At 43.9% G+C, this 19681-nt stretch overlaps 1 long non-coding RNA gene across 1 annotated transcript in view; it reads right to left on the bottom strand.

Moving 5' to 3' along the window:
* Window positions 1–452: 452 nt before the first annotated feature.
* LOC140846834 (uncharacterized) overlaps window positions 453–19681 on the bottom strand; it is a 32662-nt gene continuing 13433 nt past the window's right edge. Inside the window, exons 2-4 of the long non-coding RNA XR_012126282.1 lie at window positions 2696–2871; window positions 2016–2076; window positions 453–662 (exon numbers count right to left, since the gene is read on the bottom strand). This is a non-coding gene — a long non-coding RNA (uncharacterized lncRNA). The remainder of the gene's footprint in view (window positions 663–2015; window positions 2077–2695; window positions 2872–19681) is intronic.

Genomic DNA, 19681 nt, shown 5'->3' on the forward strand with positions numbered 1-19681 from the left:
TTCACCATGTAAGAACTTATTCACTATGTAAGAATTTGTTCACCATGTAAGAACTTGTTCGTTATGCTTCAGAAGATTGGAGACTGATGAGAATTAGGCTTGAGATGGATTAATGATTGTGCATTGAGCATTGAGTCCCCTATACAGAATTTTATTGTTGTTAACAACCATTTGATCAATAAATATGAGAGATGCCCTCTCAAAAAAAAAATTTGTTTCAATGTATAAGTGTATATTTATGTTTTTACATAAAATATATTTTAAAGTTTTATACACACACACACATATATACATATATCTATCTTAAAGATTACAAAGGACTTTCATAAATAATATATAATCTGTGCCAGGCAATTTCAAGTACTTTTAGAAATATTATTTCATTGTTTTCTTTACAAAAGCCCTGTCAGTTAGGTATTATTATCCCCCTTTGTTGAATGAGTAAACTGATGCTCAGAGAGATTAAGCAAATTTTCTGAATCTCCCAGCTAGTATGTGGCCGATATGATATGGATCTAAAACTCAAATCTTCAAATTCTGAGTGGCACAACTTCAGTAAAATCAGCTTGGCGTTTTCTTCCTGGTTTCCTCCTGCCCTCCTTTTGTGGATATGGTGGAAGAACTTCGGACAGATTTTCTGTAGACAGGTAGCTGTGTTTCCTCTGCCCAAACACAGAAGCCAGAAGGAAAATGACGAGTCAGGGAGAGGAGCAGGGAAGATGGAAGGTGAAATGTAACTTATATGACGCTGTTCTCAGTGTGGTCAGAGAAGCTGGGGGCTAGCCTTCTTCAAGTCAACACATTTGGTTTCAATTTGATCATGTGATTGATTATTTTTCATTAATGCTCTCACATGAAATTTTGGAATTAGGATTTGAAACCAGGAGAAAACTACATTACTGCTATTTATGAGCTTTCTGACACGTTATGTTCAAATTTCCATGGTTAACAGGTAGAAATAATGTAGGCAATTCTGTGTGTACATGTGTGTGTGTGCACGTGTATGTGAGCGCAGTGTGTAGGTAGGGCGGTGTGTGCGTGTGCATGCATGTGTGCGTGCATGTGTGCGTGTGTGTGTGTGGTGTGTTGGGGGTACTTGGGCCAAAGGGAAGGAGGTGGCCAGACAATGCCTGTAGAAAGTGGACAGCAGTGGCGCCCGAGGCCCAAAGCCAGGCGTCAGATTGGGGAAGGCAGGTGACAGGCAGGGGAGGACAGGTGACAGGGAGGGAGGACAGGTGACAGACAGGGGAGGACAGGTGACATACAGGGGAGTACAAGTGATGTGCAGGGAGGACAGGTGACAGGCAGTGGAGGACAGGTTACATGCAGGTTAGGACAGATGATGTGAATGGGAGGACAGGTGACAGGCAGTGGAGGACAGATGACATGCAGGGGAGGATAGGTGATAGGCAGGGGAAGACAGATGACAGGCAGGGGAGGACAAATGACATGCAGGGGAGGACAGGTGACAGGCAGTGGAGGACAAATGACATGCAGGGGAGGACAGGTGAGAGGCAGGGGAGGACAGGTGACAGGGAGGAAGGACAGGTGACAGGTAGGGGAGAATGGGTGATATGCAGGGGAGATAGGTGCCATGCAGGGGAGGGACGCAGCAAGGTCAGTGGGGTCAGCCTCAGTTTCCTCTCTGTCTTCTCTGCAAATGCAACCAAGGTGAAAAGCAGGACTGTGGTAGCTGGATACCATTCCTGCTTTGCACCCAGGCCTGTGGTCAGCCATATACCCTCCCGGCAAGACAGGAACCGCTGTTCTTTATGATCCACGACAATACAGACTCAGAGAGGTTTGGTGGCTTGGCCTCGGCCACAGAGCTGTTCAGAGCTGGAGCAGGAGTGGAGGGACCTGTAGGCCTGCCGGCTGCCTGGCTCTCTTTTCCCTGGCTTATTCAGAGCTCCTTGCAGAGATTTGCTGATGAGAAACCACACCCCTCTGGGAGCTCCCCAAAAGCAGGGTTTGTGAGACATGTGCTGGCGTAGACAGAAGAAAGACTTACATACCCCTTCCTAGAAAAGCAGTCACCAAGCCAGAGGGGAGGACGTCATCCGGTTCTTGTGTGTCCTGCACAAAAGACCAGCAGGTAGCAGGGGAAGGAAACAGCAGTAAGTGGGGGACTGGGTCAGGCAAGGGCTCCACTTGCCCCTAAAATTGTATTGTGCTGGTTGGCTCTGAAGGAAATCTGCTTTGGCCCAGTTCAGCTGACTGGAGGGGCCTGGTCCAGCAGGAAGCAGCCATTTGATGACTCTTAAGGGGGCTGTGGCTCCCCTCAGGAGGGTGAGGCAGGGTTATGGATGCAGGGCTATGGCCTGGGGGGCAGCCCATCCAAGCTGGGCTACATTCTGTCAGGAGCCAGTTTACAAGGGAGGCCACTCACCCAATAGGCCCCTCTGAGGTCCATGCTGAAAATGCTGGCCATGGCACCAGCTGGCCCCTAGGGGGCATATACTCAGGGATCTCTTCTAAACAGCAGCTGAGGGGTAGTGGAGAATTATCCAGAAGGGGTTAACGAGGAGCCCCTCATTCACCTCATTCCATGGAGGGCCTCAAAGATGCAAAGTGCCCCACTGAGACAAGGGAACACCTGTTCTTACTCAACTGCATCTCCTGGTTGAGGTTCCATAGTATGAGCCTTTTGCTGGCATAACTCCTGACAGTAGCATTGGCCAAACTGTGTTCTCACCATTGAGAGTGAGGTCCTCAGACTGACAGCATCAGCAGCATCCGGGAGCTTGTTAAATGCAGCATCTCAGCCCTACCCCAGACCCGCTGAGCCAGTCTTCATTTTAACAAGCTCCCAGCTCTTACGTGTCTGCATTTTGAAGTTTGAGAAGTATGGTTCTCTTGGTCACTGGTGCTCTGCAAAGAGTAAGTAAGGGCTCAGAAAATTTTTAAAAATATTTTTTCTGTCATCACACATATGTACAATAGCTGCCATCAGAAAGGAAATCTCTCAGACTTTGTTTAACCCAGTGCTTCCCAAATGTATTTAACACAAAACTCTTTTTTTAATGAAAGATGTATCAGCATCTCATGGGACACTATGTTGGTCTCAACAGAGACCCCCTGCTAGAAGCTGAAGAGGGTGGGAGTGGATGGTAAGGATTTTATTGAGCACAACTCTGATGAATAGAAACAGGGAAAGAAATTTATTAGAGCTGCCAGATATTTCAGGAGAAAGACAGAAAGAAAAGCGTTACAGTATGAAAGTAACAACCCAACTCAAGATCTGTCACTTACCTGCTGCGTGATGTTAGGCAAGGATTTAATCTCTATGCGCCTCAGTTTTCTCCTTTGCAAAATGGGGATAATCACAGAGTACTTCCACTGGGGTGTTTAGTGTAGGGAATGTTAGTGAGAAATTAATATGTGGTAAGTGCACAATAAATCTCCATTGTTGCTATTATTACCATTCTTACTAACCAGGAGAAAAAAGGGTGAAAACATTGTTAGGTTATATATTAGAACTCCCCATGCTTTTAGTTTTTATTTTCCAAGAGAGCTGTTTCCTAAAGGGATAGACAATAAAATTCTTAAAATGTAGGTGGTCTGTAGGTTAGTTTCCAGGTACAAGAAGAACTTGGAATTTTTGTGAAACTAATTCTCTTTGGGTGGTCAGTCTTAGGAGAAAGAGAGCACGAAGGGACAAAGGGGCTGCTGGCTGCCACTAGGATAGGGAAGCAGGCTGAGTCACTGGACGCATGTGCATAATAAAGAGAAGATTTGAATGTGATAACAATGGGAAGCTCTTTGAAATTCCCTGAAGCCTTTAAAAAATTTTAGTGCATCTTAAAAATACTTCAATTGGAAAAGCTGCATCCATGCTGTGGAATGAATTGGCCTCTAATACAGTTTGTAGATAGTGTGAATCCCAACTTCAGCTTCAGTTTTATAGAATCACTTGGATTAAGGAGTGTCTGAGCATTTGTGACAGGTAAGGAGTCCCCATCAGAAGACTATCTGCATGGGAACTAAGGAAAGAATGCATCAACTCAGTCTAAATCAATCAGTCTCGCTGTAAGGGATCTATCTCCCCACATTGGGTCCAATGGAGATAGATTCCCTGAATCCGATGCAGGGAGGGATTTGGGGTAAAAACTGAAAATTTTGTAAGCCATCATATGAGAGGTTTGATAACTGTCCAACATACGTATACCCTCCTCACCTAACTGCAGCTCTAGTGATGGTGGGAAGAGGCCGTCAGCAGGAGCCACAGGACCTCCCGGAACAGTGGAGCCCAGCCAGTGGTGGTTGTGTTCAACATGACCCCTCTGTCTCTAGGAAAGTGGCTCTACAGGTCTTGCAGCGGTCATGAGGCCCTACAGATGCCACGTGATAACAGCCTGTGCACGTGCATCTCTCTTGTGAAACTCCTCCAGATAGTTTTAGGGCAAACATTGTAGACGGCTTGGGTCCTGCAGTAGCAGGGAGCCATGAGTCAGTGATGGGCTCTTACTGCTGAATGACCATTTTTAAACAAGGCTAAATTGCCCTCAGAAAACTTGAGAGATAAGTCATCATGCCTCATAATACCATAAATTGGCACACACAGGGGCAGCGCATTTCTACAAGAGGCAGATAACAAATAAAGAAGTATCCACAGGTACAGAATGTTGCTTAACCCACAGAGTCACCTGTCAGGTGACCAGAATTGGTCTCAGTGTGCTCTGGGAGGCCCTTCATATTCTTCCCCCCATTTCTCCCTTTTTCCCCCACTTCTCTCCCCCCCAGTGTCCTGGCTCCATCTTGCAGGTACCCTTTGCCATGCAGGTCGTGAAGACTGCATTATTCCTGGCTCCATTTTGGAGGATGGTGGCCTTGGAGAGTCCCATAAGGTGCTGCAGATTCTTTAGAGTGGCTCATCCATAGTAGAGGAACCACCTGGTGTCATGTTAAAATCAGGTCTGAGATCAGGCCTGAGATTCTACATTTATAACAAGCACCAATGTGATGCCAGTGTTGCTGGTCTGTGGTCCACACTTTTAGCTAAAATGATTAAAAAGACAAGAAAAATATTTTCTTGCTGCTGTTGATTGCCATTCAGAGCATAACTTCAGATCACCACAGGGTGGAAAGGATCAAAAGGGGTGGAGAAGACTGAAAATGCCAGCCTGCCATATGCAGGGAGATGCACAGCAAACGTGAAATGATGTTCAGACATGGCCACAGAGCTGTTCTGCTAACAAGTCATCCCATGCCCCTCTCCTGCCAGGAGGGTAAGATGAAGCCCATAGCTAGGGGTGGTGGGAGGAAGCCTGCCCTGGTTTTGGTCTGGGCCCTGTGCTCTGCAGTCCCTCCAGAGCTTGTCTCATGTAGCTCTAATCTGCCTCATCAGGCTTAGTTGACATGTATTAGTTGACACGTGTAAGTTGACATGCAAATTACAAAGATTTCTCTTTGCATGTTTGCAATTGTTGAGATTGCAATCTTTGAAATAAAGGCTTCACCAATTGCATTACCATTGATTTGTTATTTTTGTTCATAATTGTTATGAACTGCGTGATTTATTCCACTGCCAAAGGTACAACTGCCCATTAGCAGAAAAACACTTCCAAAAGAAAAGATAATGCCTGATATGAAATGACTGTAACCAAAGGCCCATTGATGACCAGGGAAGCCCTCCTGTTCTTATGCATCAGGATCGTCTCCCTGGCCTTCCTCAGAAGCCTTTTACTCTGTGGTTATTTCCTATGTCTCACCATAAAAATGCTCCTCCCCAAAGCAATTATAATTACAAAATCCATCTACTTGGTGCCTTATAGTCTGTTTCAGTTTAATCATATTATATGTTGCTTGTTTGGTTCCCTCACATGTAAGTTATTCCAACATGAAGCCTGTGCAGTGATGGGACAGATCCCAGGAAGTAAGATATTGGATTTTTGTCTTTTAATTTACATGTAATCACTTGGGCAGGAGATGAGGAACGGTTGATGCCATTTCATTGATAATAGGTATTTAGCAGCTAACAGAGTGAAAAAAGAAAATGGGCTGAACTCCATAAAAGGACTGTTGATTATAGTTATTTAAGATCAGTGACCATGCAGCTCCATGGTAAATAGGTCAGAGCTTCTATACATGTACACGTATCATTAAATGTTAAGTTTTGCTGTGCATTTTATTTGATTCGCTCAGCCAACTCTGTGCACGTGAAAGTCATTGAGCCTGAAGTAGTGAGATACAGGCCACAACCGCCCCTCCCCGAGGTGTTTTCCATCTGCCCAAGGCCCTACTCTTTCAGGCAGTCTTTTCAATTATTTAGACGCCTTGGGTTACGGGTTATTGTCCTATTGGCCTTAGAAATACGGCCTGAGTGCCCACAGCAACATTCCGATTCCCCAAGTGACTCCACATTGCTTTGGTTTCTTCCTGCGGCCTCAATCTTGGGATGTTTGTGCTGTCGTTCCTTCCCTCTCTCAGGAAAGTTCTTGCCCCTGCTCCTGGCTTCTTGTCAACACAGCCTTCAGGTTTTTGCTCTGAGATGCCCTCCTCTTCTTTCTTTCCCTCTCTGTGACTGGATTAGATCCTCTTACATGCTCTTAAATGAGATAATTCCTCTACTTAAAAATTTTTCACTCTATTGTCATTACTGGTTTACCTGTGTTCCCTTCTAGACCTAAACTCTTTGGGAGAAGGGAGCTGTTTAATTCATTGTTGATTTCTCTGTGCTTAGCTGTTTAATAAGACCTAATAAGTATGTGTTGAATGAATAAATGAATGAGCAAGTCCTTCTCCCATGTTCATCCCTGAGCACACTGCTTCTTCCTGCCAGAGGAGAATGGTAGGCTAGTTGGAACATGTTGTTCTCAAGACTGCTGTGATTAATATCCAAGACTGTGCTAAAATTCGGCCAATTTTTTACTTTATACATCACCATCTAGTCTTCAAATCATTGGCGTAATGAAATCCTTCATTATCGGTACACTGTGAGGTTTTAAATATAAAAGCAAGCTAAAATGCCTTTGCTTTAAAATTCCAGGGCAGATTGGAATACTATGAGGACATATTAGAAATTAATTTCCTAATTACAGAGTAGGGTCAGCTACAAGCCCATGGGCCCAGAGTTCCATTTGTCCCCCTGCTGTCCTAGTGAAGCATCACCACGGCATTCAGTCCATAGTAAGTTCCTGGTATATGTGAGCTACTATCTTTATAACCACTTCCTTAATTTTCTTTCCCAACCCACCTCTTCCCCTTAAGCTCTGACCTTAGGAAAACAGACTGAAGACTCTAAAGAGTATAGAAGACAGAGCACTGAGATTTAATTCATTTCTGAAAAAGGGTTAGTCCTCCCCTCTTATGTGCACTGAGCTTCCGCCTTTCCTCTTAGGCTCCAGCTCATTTCAACAAGTGGTTACTGTACATCTTCTATGTGCCCAGAACTGCATTAGGCTAATCTAGGGCAGCTACTGGGGTGATTACAAAAATCTACAACGGTGCCAGGTCTTAAGCAACTTCAAGGTCTATCTGTAATTGTTCCCTCAGGGACTGGTACTTAGTATTCCCGTAACTCACCTTCTTACCCCTGTTTTCCATGCCCTAAAATATGCTCTAAAACCCCATCTCTGATTAACTCTTTCTTCTTGGTTCTAGAATGTACCACGGGGAATATACATTCTCAGCCTCTACAGTAATCTCCGTAATGGAGTGACTAAGAACCTACAGCATATTTACAATATACATATGCACTATTAAAGAAAATTTGCAAAATATGACACAACCTCGTAAATCAACAAAATCCACAGCAGACTCTAAGAAGCCTGAGATGGTCTGTCACACTGTAATGAAACAGTTACATTCACTTTTTTCTGCAGCCTCTTTTGAAAATCACATATATATTGAAAGCGAAAGCTTTAGCTTAAATTCACACAGAAAATAAATCATAAGGCATGCCTGGAATTCATTTCTCTAATATCTCCTGCTGTGGTTAGCTATTGTGGAGGTGGCCAGATGGGAATTAACTTCACCAAATATTTTGCAATACTCTTGCACAGTGGGGTGAACTAAGGATACAATTTTAATTTGGGTGTCAGCTTCCTTTGTGGACTTTAGAAGCCCTTTAAAGTTATTTAAATATCAGCATTCATTTGCATGGGTACAAAATAAGATCAGCTGTTGAAGGAAAAAGAACATTAGGTTTCTATTTGGTAAGCTTCTGGAAGCACTTGCTGAATTTATGCGTGTTGCAGCTCCTAGCTTATATGTGCTGAAGTGGGTCATGGAATGAGGGGGATAGAGTACATAAAGTCTGGCCATTTGTGTGCGATGTTTGCAAGTCCGAGACTGCTTTTTTTGTATTTGTGGGCACAAGGTTATCTTTTACATGTTGATAGAAGCGTGAGTTTGGTGGATGGTCCTTTATAACAGACTAGATAGTGATTGGCAAAAAACAGAACAATGGGGATTAGGAGTCTCAGGAGAGAAGATTGGTGGAGAAAATAGGGAATGTGAACCTAAGAAAAAAGGTGTAGAAGGAAATAATAAATTTAACCCAAAGCAAAACCAGAGTGGTACAACCACAGTTAATAGATGTTAAATTAATCTATAGATGGTCATTTGGTTAAAGATAAACGGAAGTGTCTTCTGGAATTTGATGCTGGTTGGGGACTTAAAAGTGAGAGGAACGGAGAGGCTATAACTAAAAAGTGCAGGACAGAAGCAGTAACTCAAGTTTAAGGGGCAGGCGTATGTGCGGGGCAGAATCTGTTGCGGTTTTTGTTGATTCATGAGGTTGTGCTGTATTTTCTTTAAAAGTGCATTCGTATATTATATATATGTTGTAGGTTCTTTGTTACTCCATTATGGAGATTACTACATAGGCTGTGAATGCATATTCCCCGTGGTATTTTCTAGAACCAAAGAGAATGAGTTGATCAGAGATGGGGTTTGGATAAATCCTCTCCAAAAATGTCATCAAGAACTGGGACCAAGGAAAGGTTCCTAATCAGCCTGGGGTGGGACCATTTAGACTAGGAGGAGCCAGACTTATGTCTGGGATGCATGACTAGGCTGAGTTTTTCTCATCATAGTTCCTACCAAGGCAGGGGAGGGGCACCTGAGCAGCTTGGCAAGACAGGAAGTATGTGCCAGCTTGTACTGCTTGCCAGGGATGCAGCGAGGGACTGTAGTCTCCTGCCTCTAATGGGCTCCTAGAGTGGTGAGTGAGACATAAATACTTAAATAGCCACAAGATAAGATAATTATTGTGTATGAATGTAAAGAGTTCTGCCTGCCTCTTTAGGTACCGACTATTTTCTGGTGTCTCATATCCTTCCTCCTCCCAAAGAGGAAAAGATTGCTTACTAGACCTTCCCAACCGAAGGGAAAATTAGCCCACTCACACTTTATCCAACCACATTCGTATTTTTGTGCTCTTCATTTGCATTTGTGAAATAATAGCCCTCTTGTCATTTAAAGGTGTTTTAGTCCTCTGCAGATAGGTAGGAAAGATTGTGGGGATGAAAGAGAAAATCAGGTGGGCCTTCACGTATCTCTAAAATCCTGCCATTGACTGTCAGGCACCTTTCAGTCCACCTGCTTCCTTACTGGCAGGGCCTCAAATCTGGTTTGGAATCTACTCGATCCTCCCATGAATTGGAGGAGGTTGATCTCAATGTCAGCACAGCAAGAGGGGCAAATCCTAACCCATCTGAGCCAGCCATGAGGGTCCTACTCCGCTTGCCCATGGGTGGCTTGGGACTGAGCTGTGGCCCACTGTGACCAATGAGTTGGCAGAGAAGACCTTCTGGGGGACTTCCAGGAAAGGTTTGCTCATGCTTCTTCCTGTTATCATCCTCATTTTAGAGGTAAATAAAGTGAGGATAGAGTGGTTTAAAAATTGCTCCAAGTCATAGACTTACTAAGTGGTCTGAACTCAGGTTTCAGAGTCTGTTCTTAACTACTACCCTATGCTGCCTCCAAAATTCATGGTCTGTAATTTGGCAAATGCATGCATCTTTCATTTACTCGTATCGTTCTCAGTAATGTATATGGTGGAGGAAGAGTTTGACAAACTGCAGCCTTCGGCCAAACCTGGTACATGGCCTTTTTTTGTAAAGAAAGTTTTACTGAAACACAACAATGTTCATTAGTTTACATATAGTCTGTGGATGCTTTTGCATTACAAGAGCATACCTGAGTAGTTGTGAGAGAGACCCTATAGCCTGCAAAGTCTAAAATGTTTACTATCTGGCCCATTACCAAAACTTTTGCCAACTCATAGTATTTCTCCTTACGGTTGATCCTCCTCAATTAGCAGCTATCAATGGGACTCCCATAACATGGCTTGACTTTGGGATGGATAATTTTGGAGATTCTGAGTGTCTAGTCCATGAGCACGCTTCATGCTATATGCTCATCTTAGAGATCCGTCACATACCCAAATGCTAAGCCTGTGGCTTACTCTTCTCCTGGCTGCCCACCAGATAGCTTGGGACTATTTCTCCTTTTCCCATTCATGTCATGTTTTTAATAGATATATTATATCCCTTCCCCATCCATGAGTGTACAGTATTGGCCATGCTTCAATAAGTGGGCTAGGCCCAAAGGAAGCTTCTGCCAGAGATGTAATCATGCAGAAGAGGAGCTTGACTAATTCTGGGCAGGCAAAGAGATCTCATCTTATTTTAGATGATTCAGTGGGAACATTATAATTAGTTTGGTAGAGTTGTTATGCTAAATGTTTATTTGGGACTTTCTGTGTCTACGGCAATTTCTGCTGGGGCCAGCACCACAATATTTGCTTCATGCATTTACACACAGGTGTTGAAACCATGTTTGCAGACATTCACATCAAAGGCACCCATTTGCTATCCTAGGCGATCAAAAAGCTATCTCATTATGCATCATTTATGCCAATCTGCCAATTTAGAACTTTTTTTCTCTTCTTCCAGGAAACCATGGTAACACCGTAAATCATTGAGGGTGTTCATATCTGTTTAGCCACACTTTAATAATACTATCTGCCTTTCCAGTCAATGCTTTGAGAACATTCTGAAATATACCTGTCTTAGTCCAAGCCATGATAACATAGACTGGGTGTCTTATAAACAACAGAAACTTATTTCTCACAGAAATTTTTTTTATTTGTGGAGCCTGGAAGGCTGAGTTTGGGGTGCCAGCATGGTGGGGTTCTGGTGAAGGTCTTCTGGGGTGCAGACTGCTGTTCTCACTGTGTCTCACATGATAGAGAGCAGAGAGAGGGCACAAGCTCTGTCACGGCTCTTCTAAGGCTGCTGATCCCATTCATGGCCTCATCTAATCTTACTTCCCTCCCGAAGGCCCCACCTCCTGATGCCATCGGTTTGGTGGTAGGGTTTCAACATATGAATGGGGGACATTAGCATTCAGTTCATGACAATACCATTTATAAGGCAGTGAAAAGATAGATGCCATTTGGCAGTGGATGGAAGCAAAGAAAGTGGCAAGATCTTCCTTATTGACATCCCCTCTTCAGCCACGTTCACATAGGAACTGGTTAGGTAGTACAGACTTTCAGGCAAGGTCTTCAGATGGTGTAATGAGTATTTCTTCAACCATGCCCCTCTAACTTTTCAAGATTTTTGCAAGTCAATTAGATTGAAATGGGGAAGCACACACACATCATTCTTGCAAGTACCTGAAGACAAAATTCATCTAAATACACACCTAACTACCTGTGGCTCAACTACCATTGCATAGAAACTCAATGCCTTCCCATTGTCCCCAAACACCCAGTAATCTCATGTCCTTTCTCAATGTTCAAGCATAACTAATTGATGAAAAAAAAAAACAATTGATTCATTCCTGGTGGACTGTGACTTATCTCCAGTGGACTGTGTCTAAGAGAGAATGTATTATCCTGAAATTATAAAGCAGATCCATGGTTTCCATTTGATAAAATATCTTAAATTTACAAAACTTCTTTCTTCCAAGCCTGAGCTCACTGGGAACCCACAGGAAACAAATCTTGTAGCTAATTTATCGTTTGTCAATTGAAGGGCACTGACGGATGCTCCTCTCCCTGGGAGGTTTTGGTGGTAACCACAGCTGAGAATAAAGTCACTGAGTGACACTGATTGGAATCAGTACCTGCCACCCTCACCAGTTCGTCAGCTCAGGAGGCTGCTTGCAGAATGCACTCACCACAAAGTTTCTGATTGTTTGGGGCTGACAGGGAAGCTGGTCACATAGGAGCCCTTGTAGGGACTGTTTTTCTTCCTGGAAGGGTGGAGGGTGGAGGAGAATGAGGTGGAGTGTGGGGACAGGAGGACGGTGTCCAAGTCACCTGAGCTCTTCATCCTGAGCAGGGCCCTTCTCCCCTCTGTCCACCATGGATTCTGATACACTTTCCCCCAGCACCACCTCTGAGCTGAGCAGTGTCACTGTCTGTCTGGACACGTGGCACATACCCGGACCACGGCCACCTTGCTGGGAGGTGCTGGCAATCATGGTAAGAGCCAATATCCCTTGGGTGTCCAAGGTTCTTACTGCCCCAAAGATTCAGGAAGGCAGTATTGGCACATTAGCTTTGTTCTTCCATTTGTATTTCCACAGAGCTTTCCTCAAGTGACCTTCTGATTTCCCTTGGCTTTGCTTTCTGCCCTAGTTCATCCAGCTTTTTCCCTTTTTATATTATTTATGACTTTTATTTCTCACTTATTTATTTTAAATGTTATTCATGCTTTTACACCCACTTAACCCAGGTCCTTATCTTGAAAAATGACTCTTCTGGAGAGAAGTAGCAAACTATGAGTGGGTTTTGCTTTTTTTTACAGAGAGGGCTCCTCAGTCATGATATTTTCATTCCAACAGCTGTATCCCAGAGTGCCAGTAGGCAGAAGTTCTCAACCTTGGCTGCACATTGGTAACATCTGGGATGCTTTAAAATATTATGGTGCCTGCACCCACCTCCACAGACTCTATTTTAGTGGGCCTGGGGTAGAACTTGGGCGCTGGGAGTTTTAAAAGATCTGCAGGTGATTCTAATGTGCAGCCAAGGTGAGGAGTCACTGCTGGGCAGCAAGGCTGTCTTTGGAAGTTAAGAATCCCCCTCTTCACCTCTTTCAGCATAGCTATCTCTCTCATAAGCCAGAAGAGCTGGCCTCAAGCCCACAACCCACTCTCCCCACCTCCATTGTACACAACCAGCACTGCAGATGAGGTTCCTGGGTTAGCCCTCTGGGTCTGCAGTACGGTGTACGCCAGGAGTTCAGGGGAACCAAATGAAACGGCTCCAGCCAGTGTTGTCTGTGGCCATGCAGGGATTCCCTGCCTGTCATCAATATGCATCTGTGTCTTCCCTGAGGTGGAGTCACCTCTTAAGTCCCCAAATGGTTCTTTCCAACTAGCAGCTCCCAGAACCTCTTAGCCTCCTACTGGGTACCAGGCAAGTGTCCAAAAAGCCTCCACTGCCTGCCACCAGGTGCATCGGCAAAGTGTTCTACTTCATGGCACAGGCCTGGGAGTGTGCAGTGGAGTTCCTTCCCTGGCTGGTCACTACACACAGCCACGGCATTGGAGAGACACCAGACGCAGGCCGGAAGCCAGCCAGGGGGAGAGCAGAGCCTCGCCTTCCTCCCCTGCTTAAGCATTTGAGTTGGTGCCTCTTCTACCACAAAGCAGGCAGTCAGTGAATGTGAACAAGAGACCAGAACATATTCTGGACCCTAACCCCTATTCTGTAAATGAGAAGAGAGAGGCAGGTATTCTAACTAGACCCCAGCGGCCTCTTCCCACGATGTGACGCTATCTTCTGGCTTGTGGTGAGGTGGCGCCTTGTCTCACACAGGCCCTTCATGGAGCAGTAGAGTGTGTTTAAAGAATAGAAGAGAAAGAGAGAGGAGGAGAGAGAAAAGACATCATAGCCCATGAACTGAGTGTTCCATGACCCTTGAAGCTCAGTCCTCAGGGGGCCCCTTGCCGTTGCTTTCTCATCTCTAGAACTTACCACCCACGGCACACAGTTCATTCCTCTCTGTTCGGTCATCTCCTCAACACACACACCTCCTCACCACTTGCACTGCTGCTTTTCTCCATTACCATGATTGCTGCTTATAGTTATATTATGCAGCTGCCACTTGTTTACTAGACCATGAGCACCTTGAGGGATGCATTTTGTTTGTCTTGTTTATGGTTCTGCTCTAGTGCAAGTCCCGTGTCTGGCCAAAAAAAAGAGCAAAGTGAATGAATGAATGAATGAATGAGTAAAACCTGAAATGAATGAATGAGTGAGGGAAGCAGAGTTGTCCGCTTTTGCAGGTGTGAGTCCACACGGCTCCCATGCCATGGACTTGTTCCCGGGTCTGGCTCTGTCTTCCATAGTATTTACCACCTTCTGACTTAATTTGTTACACATTTACGTTCCATCTTCCCCACTAGAATGCAAGCTCTGAGGACGAAGGCACTTCTGTTTTTGTCTAGAGCAGCCCTGCCTTTTCCCCAAAGCTAGGGCACTGCCTGGCAACATAGCAGAATTCAATAAATATCTGCTGGTAAATAAATTCCAATGACTCTTTGCTAAAGATGATATTTTTCAAGTGCATATCCTTTGTCATCAGCCTCTATTTTTTGACCCTTCTGGTAAGATGGCTGCCTCCCTCCAGAGTCGCCAGTAGCCTAATGACTTCCTCTCCTTCTGACCAGACACCGCAGGACTGGACATCAGCCTCTAACATCCGCCCTGTGTTGCTTTTTCTTTGTCTTCGCTCTGGCTGTTTCATCCCCCACCCCAGTGCCTTTCTTTTCCCACCCACCCAAGTCTTGCGTATTCCACTAAACCAGCTCTTTTCGGAAGTCTCTCTGACCCACAGACAAAAGTGCATTTTCCTTCTCTGAACCTCTCCAGAACCTGGTACTTCTCAAGTGGTACTTAGGACATTAGAAGAGAGAGCCTGTTCTTTGTAGGTTGTGTAGGTGAGAGCGTAATCCAAGAGGAGCTACCCAAGACCCAGGGGGTTGCTCCGTGGTAAGGTAAGCTGCCAGCTTATTCCCAGGTTGACACAATTCTTCTCTCAGACCCCTTGCACCTTCTGTCCTTCCCCAGAAGCCCATGTTCTGGCAATCTCTCACAGCCTACAGACAAATCTGGGCCACTCATAACAAATATCCTCCTACCTCTGTTTATCAGATTAGCATTATATTTGTTCATTTCATTTTCTAGTAGCCAACAGCTTTTAGTATAAGCTGCAGACTTCTATAGAGTCAAGCCTAAATCTTAAGACAGGAGTTGCCTCTTTAAAACAGACCATGGGACCCTGGGCCTCTAAAAGAGGGCTTTAAACAGCTCCCCAGTGCACTTTCTTCCCTGTTTGTTTCCCCCAGTTTTTATGGAAAGCATGAGGCAAACAGGAATGTGGGTGGACGCTTCTATTTTCTCAAGAGAAGTCATATTGGGAGTGGGAAACAGTGATGAGTGACAAGATTTTGATGGATGAAATATTTTCAGACTTAAAGATTATTCAAGGCAAACAGATTTTCCCTCTACTGCTTCAGAGGCAAATTTAATATCTCCATATCGTTATTTCTACTTTTATGGCCCAGTCCAGTTTTACCCTTCTCTGTCATCTCATGTTTACTCACATTGTATGTTCTCAGAAGGCACATTTTTCAAAGAAATGATGATATAAGTGCAGTAAGGTTTATGTGCTACTCATAATATTCATTTTTGTTAATATACTAAATTCAATGTTTTTCATTTACTCACTAATTACTCATTCATTCATTCACTCAATATAATGCATTGAGCAATGACTATGTGTCAAGCACTGCTGGGATCTTATGCAGAGACGAAGGGAGTCAGATAATAAATGAGTAAAAATACAAGATCATTAGAGGTTAGAATAATTGTGATCACTTGGGGTGTTCTATTTAATATTTTTAAAATACATTAAAAAACTTTTGCATTAAGTTACATACAATAAAATGCACAAATCTTAGTTTACAGTTTGACAACATTTTGACATGTGTACAACTCACATAACCACTACCTAGATCAATATATCAACATCCTCACTAATTTCTCTCTCCCTTCATCTATGTCACCCATCCCCCTCCCTCAAGGCATCCACCACTCTGTTCTCTGTGTTTATGAGTCTGTTTCAGCTTTGTTTGTTTGTTCATTTGTTCTGGTTTTTAGATTCCACATACAAGTGAAATAATATGGTATTTGCCTTTCTCTGTCTGACTTATTTCACTTAACATAGTATACTCTAGGTCCATCCATGTTGCTGCAGATAGCAAAATTTCATTCTTTTATATGGCTGAATTATATTCCATTGCATATATGTACCACCTCTTTTTTTATGCATTCATCCATCAGTAGATACTTGGCTTGTTTGCATATTTTGGCTATTGTAAATATTATCAAATAAATGCAATAATGGGGTGGGAGAGCTCTACTTTAGCAGTAGTCAGGGAAAGCATCTTGATTTTTGAGAGCTAGACCTGGAGAATGAGGATTATCAGGCTGAGAAGATGCAGGGTGGCAGAGTCCCAGGCAGAGGGTACAGCAGGTGCAAAGGCTCTGAGGCAAGAGAAGACTTGATATACGGTGTGAGGGACAGAAAGTGGGCCCATGTGACTGGGCCTGGTGAGCTCGTTGCCCTGGGAGAAGGAAAGGCAGAGCCCTGCAAAAGCTTTGTGGTCTCCAAACTGGGAGGAGCCTTCCTGTTTTCAACACAAGTCACTTGAGCTGCTGGAATAGCTGGAATAGTCATTAATCCAGGAGTACCTGTATGTCAGATGTTCCAGACACTGGTCTGAAACTTTCCTGGGAAAATCACAAAATTTTGCTCATGGCATCTAAAAATCTTTGTCTCATGAAACATCCTCATGGTCAAAGTAACATTTTTCTCAACACAGGAGACCCAATTTCATTGCCAGTACATTATCAGGCCCCATAAAATACAAAGCAGACTTTGAATTTATAACACACACAGCTTCTGAAATGTGATGCTAATGCTTGCAAAAGCGATCTTGTATTTCACAATAATCACCAGAACAACAATGATGCCACACACTATACTAAGAGGTAGCCTATTTTTCTGTCTTTTGTGTCTCTTGAATCTTTTATCATGCAGTAAAATGTGAGAAGCATGAAAGCAAAATAAAATTTCACTTGCCACTGATGCCCTGTATTTCAGATTAAAAAGAGATAATTCATGTAAACAATCAGCATAGTCCCTGGCAAATGCTCAGTTAATGTTTGTTGTCTTTATTATTGGATTAAAAGGATAAGCCCCAGTTTAAATCTAAAGGTTTTAGGCATTTAGAGTACAAAGACCAATTAAGTTTTATCTGAACAAAATCCCAAATTATTTTAAGAAGGAAGCCCCAACCTTCCAATTGTGCATAAGTACACTTCCTTTTGAAACCCAGAATGCCCCTGGATTTTTAAAACAAGGCACTCAGGACACTACCATCCCTGGACTTTGTTTTGTTCACTTGTTTGGTTTCCTCCTATTCTTATAGGTCAAAAGTTATTATCTTAATGTTTGAGATTTTTTTTAATCCTGGTTGGGTCAGTCTGTCCCATTCCAGAAGGGTATTTTCAACAAAAGTCTCAACTAAAGTCAGAGTGGAACATTCTCAGGTTTAACAAGCTGCTTCGGTGGAAGGAAAACCAAAGGTAACAAGCCCACGTTTGGTGTCTGGCTCCAGGGAGACCCTCTCTGCTGTGCCCTGCTTTCTCTCCGACTTCACATTTGCAGCCATGGTGTGAGAGAAACCAGCGTTAAACTTGCCCCCTGCTTAGACATTGTGGAGGCCATGCAGACGCGGACAAGAGACCTGCAGGTGGCATGTCAGGGTCAGTGACTTCATGAGCCTGTGATTCTTCAATCATGTAACAACCATTTATACCAGTAGGATGGTGACCCAGGAACTCAAACACATCATGAGTTGTTCAGTGAGTCTGAGGGTCTTGTTGCAAGGCCATGTTCACCTCCTGTTTGGGCAGGAGATGAAGGGCAGGACAGGTGTCCCCATCTGCAGGCCGGAATTGTGTTGGGTTTTCCTTCATCACATCAGATTGCAACGATCTGTGTGCATATCTCCCTCAGGTCCACTGGGGTCCTATGTTATCTGCCGTTGTGTCTCCCAAGTTTATTACAGTGTCTGTGCTCAATAAATACATGTTGAATGAATGAATTTAATTTTCAAAACCTCCCTCCTATAACGACGAGCTGGGTTGTCTCAGAGGACTGGGTCAGTGGTGGGTGACTGAACGGTTAGACCACCCAGTCACTCAGATGCTCCTGTATGGTGACAAGAACAAAGAACATATTCCCAGCAAAGCACACTGGGAGGTAACAGGTCAGGAGAAGCATAAACCACCCATATCCTTGAACACGGCTCCTTGCGATCCCGTAGAGCCACTAACACAAGCATTTCTCAGCATTTTTCACACCCGGACATAGAAAGTAGTAATATTTGTACAGCAAACTGGGATAAACCACTAAGGCTTCTCATGGCAAAAAGAGATCAGCCTGAGGGCTCCAGGTTGTTCTGGGGAGATTACAGAGCTCTGCCCAGAAGCACATTCCAACCACCTGGCAAGCCGGGTGCCTGGGTCAGCCCGGAGATGGGGACACACCACCATGCTTTTTGCAAAATGTGGTCTCACCCAACGATGACTCCTAAATATAAGACCAAAATCCAGGTACAGTTTCTTCCTAAATTACCAGTGCCGTCTCCCAATATTTGGCCAGTCACATAATAATGATAGCTTTCCCACCCACATGAGAACAAGTGTGGTCAGTTCAGAGCCTAAGTGGGCTGGGCATGTGTGGGTAAAATTGCAATATTTCCAGAATTTCTTGCCTGGCCTTAGTGCATCTCCATATCAATAGGTGTTTCCAAGGGGTGGGGAGAAGTAGTCCATCTCCATATCAGTAGTTAATTACAAGGGGAAGCAACGGCATATCTGAATTGGAGAGGTTGGGTGGGGTCCCTTTTTCTGCAACCAGGTCAGGAGAGACACGGGCGGGCGAGCAGAAGTGGACGACTGCTTGTAAGCAATAAATGAGCTTCTCCCACTTTATTTCTCCCTTTGACTGATTTCGGTTTCAAAGGTATTTTGCCTGGGATTTTCCCCCCTGAGTTACAGCATGCCTGGCTGGCCAGGTAATAAATGCATGTTATACTCAAATCCCTCAAAATATTCATACTACTTTATATTTTTATGGCATTTAATAGTCCACAAAAAGCTTTAATGTATTTCACATCAATTGATAACAAGGTATAGTGGAAAACCAGCAGAGTTAAAAGTAAAATCCCTGAATGAAATATATCTCAGAAAGTCCCATCACTAAGGCTCATGTCCTTTCCTCTTAAACCTTCAGATATTTATTCAGAATCAGTTTTATTCATACTTTACAAACAGCTTAAAGAAGCTTGATCTGATTTAGCAATCCCTAAGAAAACATAATGAGGAAGAAAAGGGGATACTAGCAGGGCAGCCTGAGAAGTGAGAGCAGGTAGTGAGGGAAGATATTGACGCACACACAGAATACAGAGACTGATAACGAGGCAGCTCTCTCTCTCTCATGTACCGACACGGCCTCTGAGAGCATCAGTGTATTGACGCAGGGCTGTGTGATAGTTGTTGTTAACAGGAGTCTATTGATGTGCTAAGTCGGAAGAGGTTAAATTGTGTTCTTCATACTCTTTAAGAATGTGTGGAAGAGAACAGTCT

The sequence above is a fragment of the Manis javanica genome, chromosome 16, assembly GCF_040802235.1.
Source record: "Manis javanica isolate MJ-LG chromosome 16, MJ_LKY, whole genome shotgun sequence".
Taxonomy (NCBI): domain Eukaryota; kingdom Metazoa; phylum Chordata; class Mammalia; order Pholidota; family Manidae; genus Manis; species Manis javanica.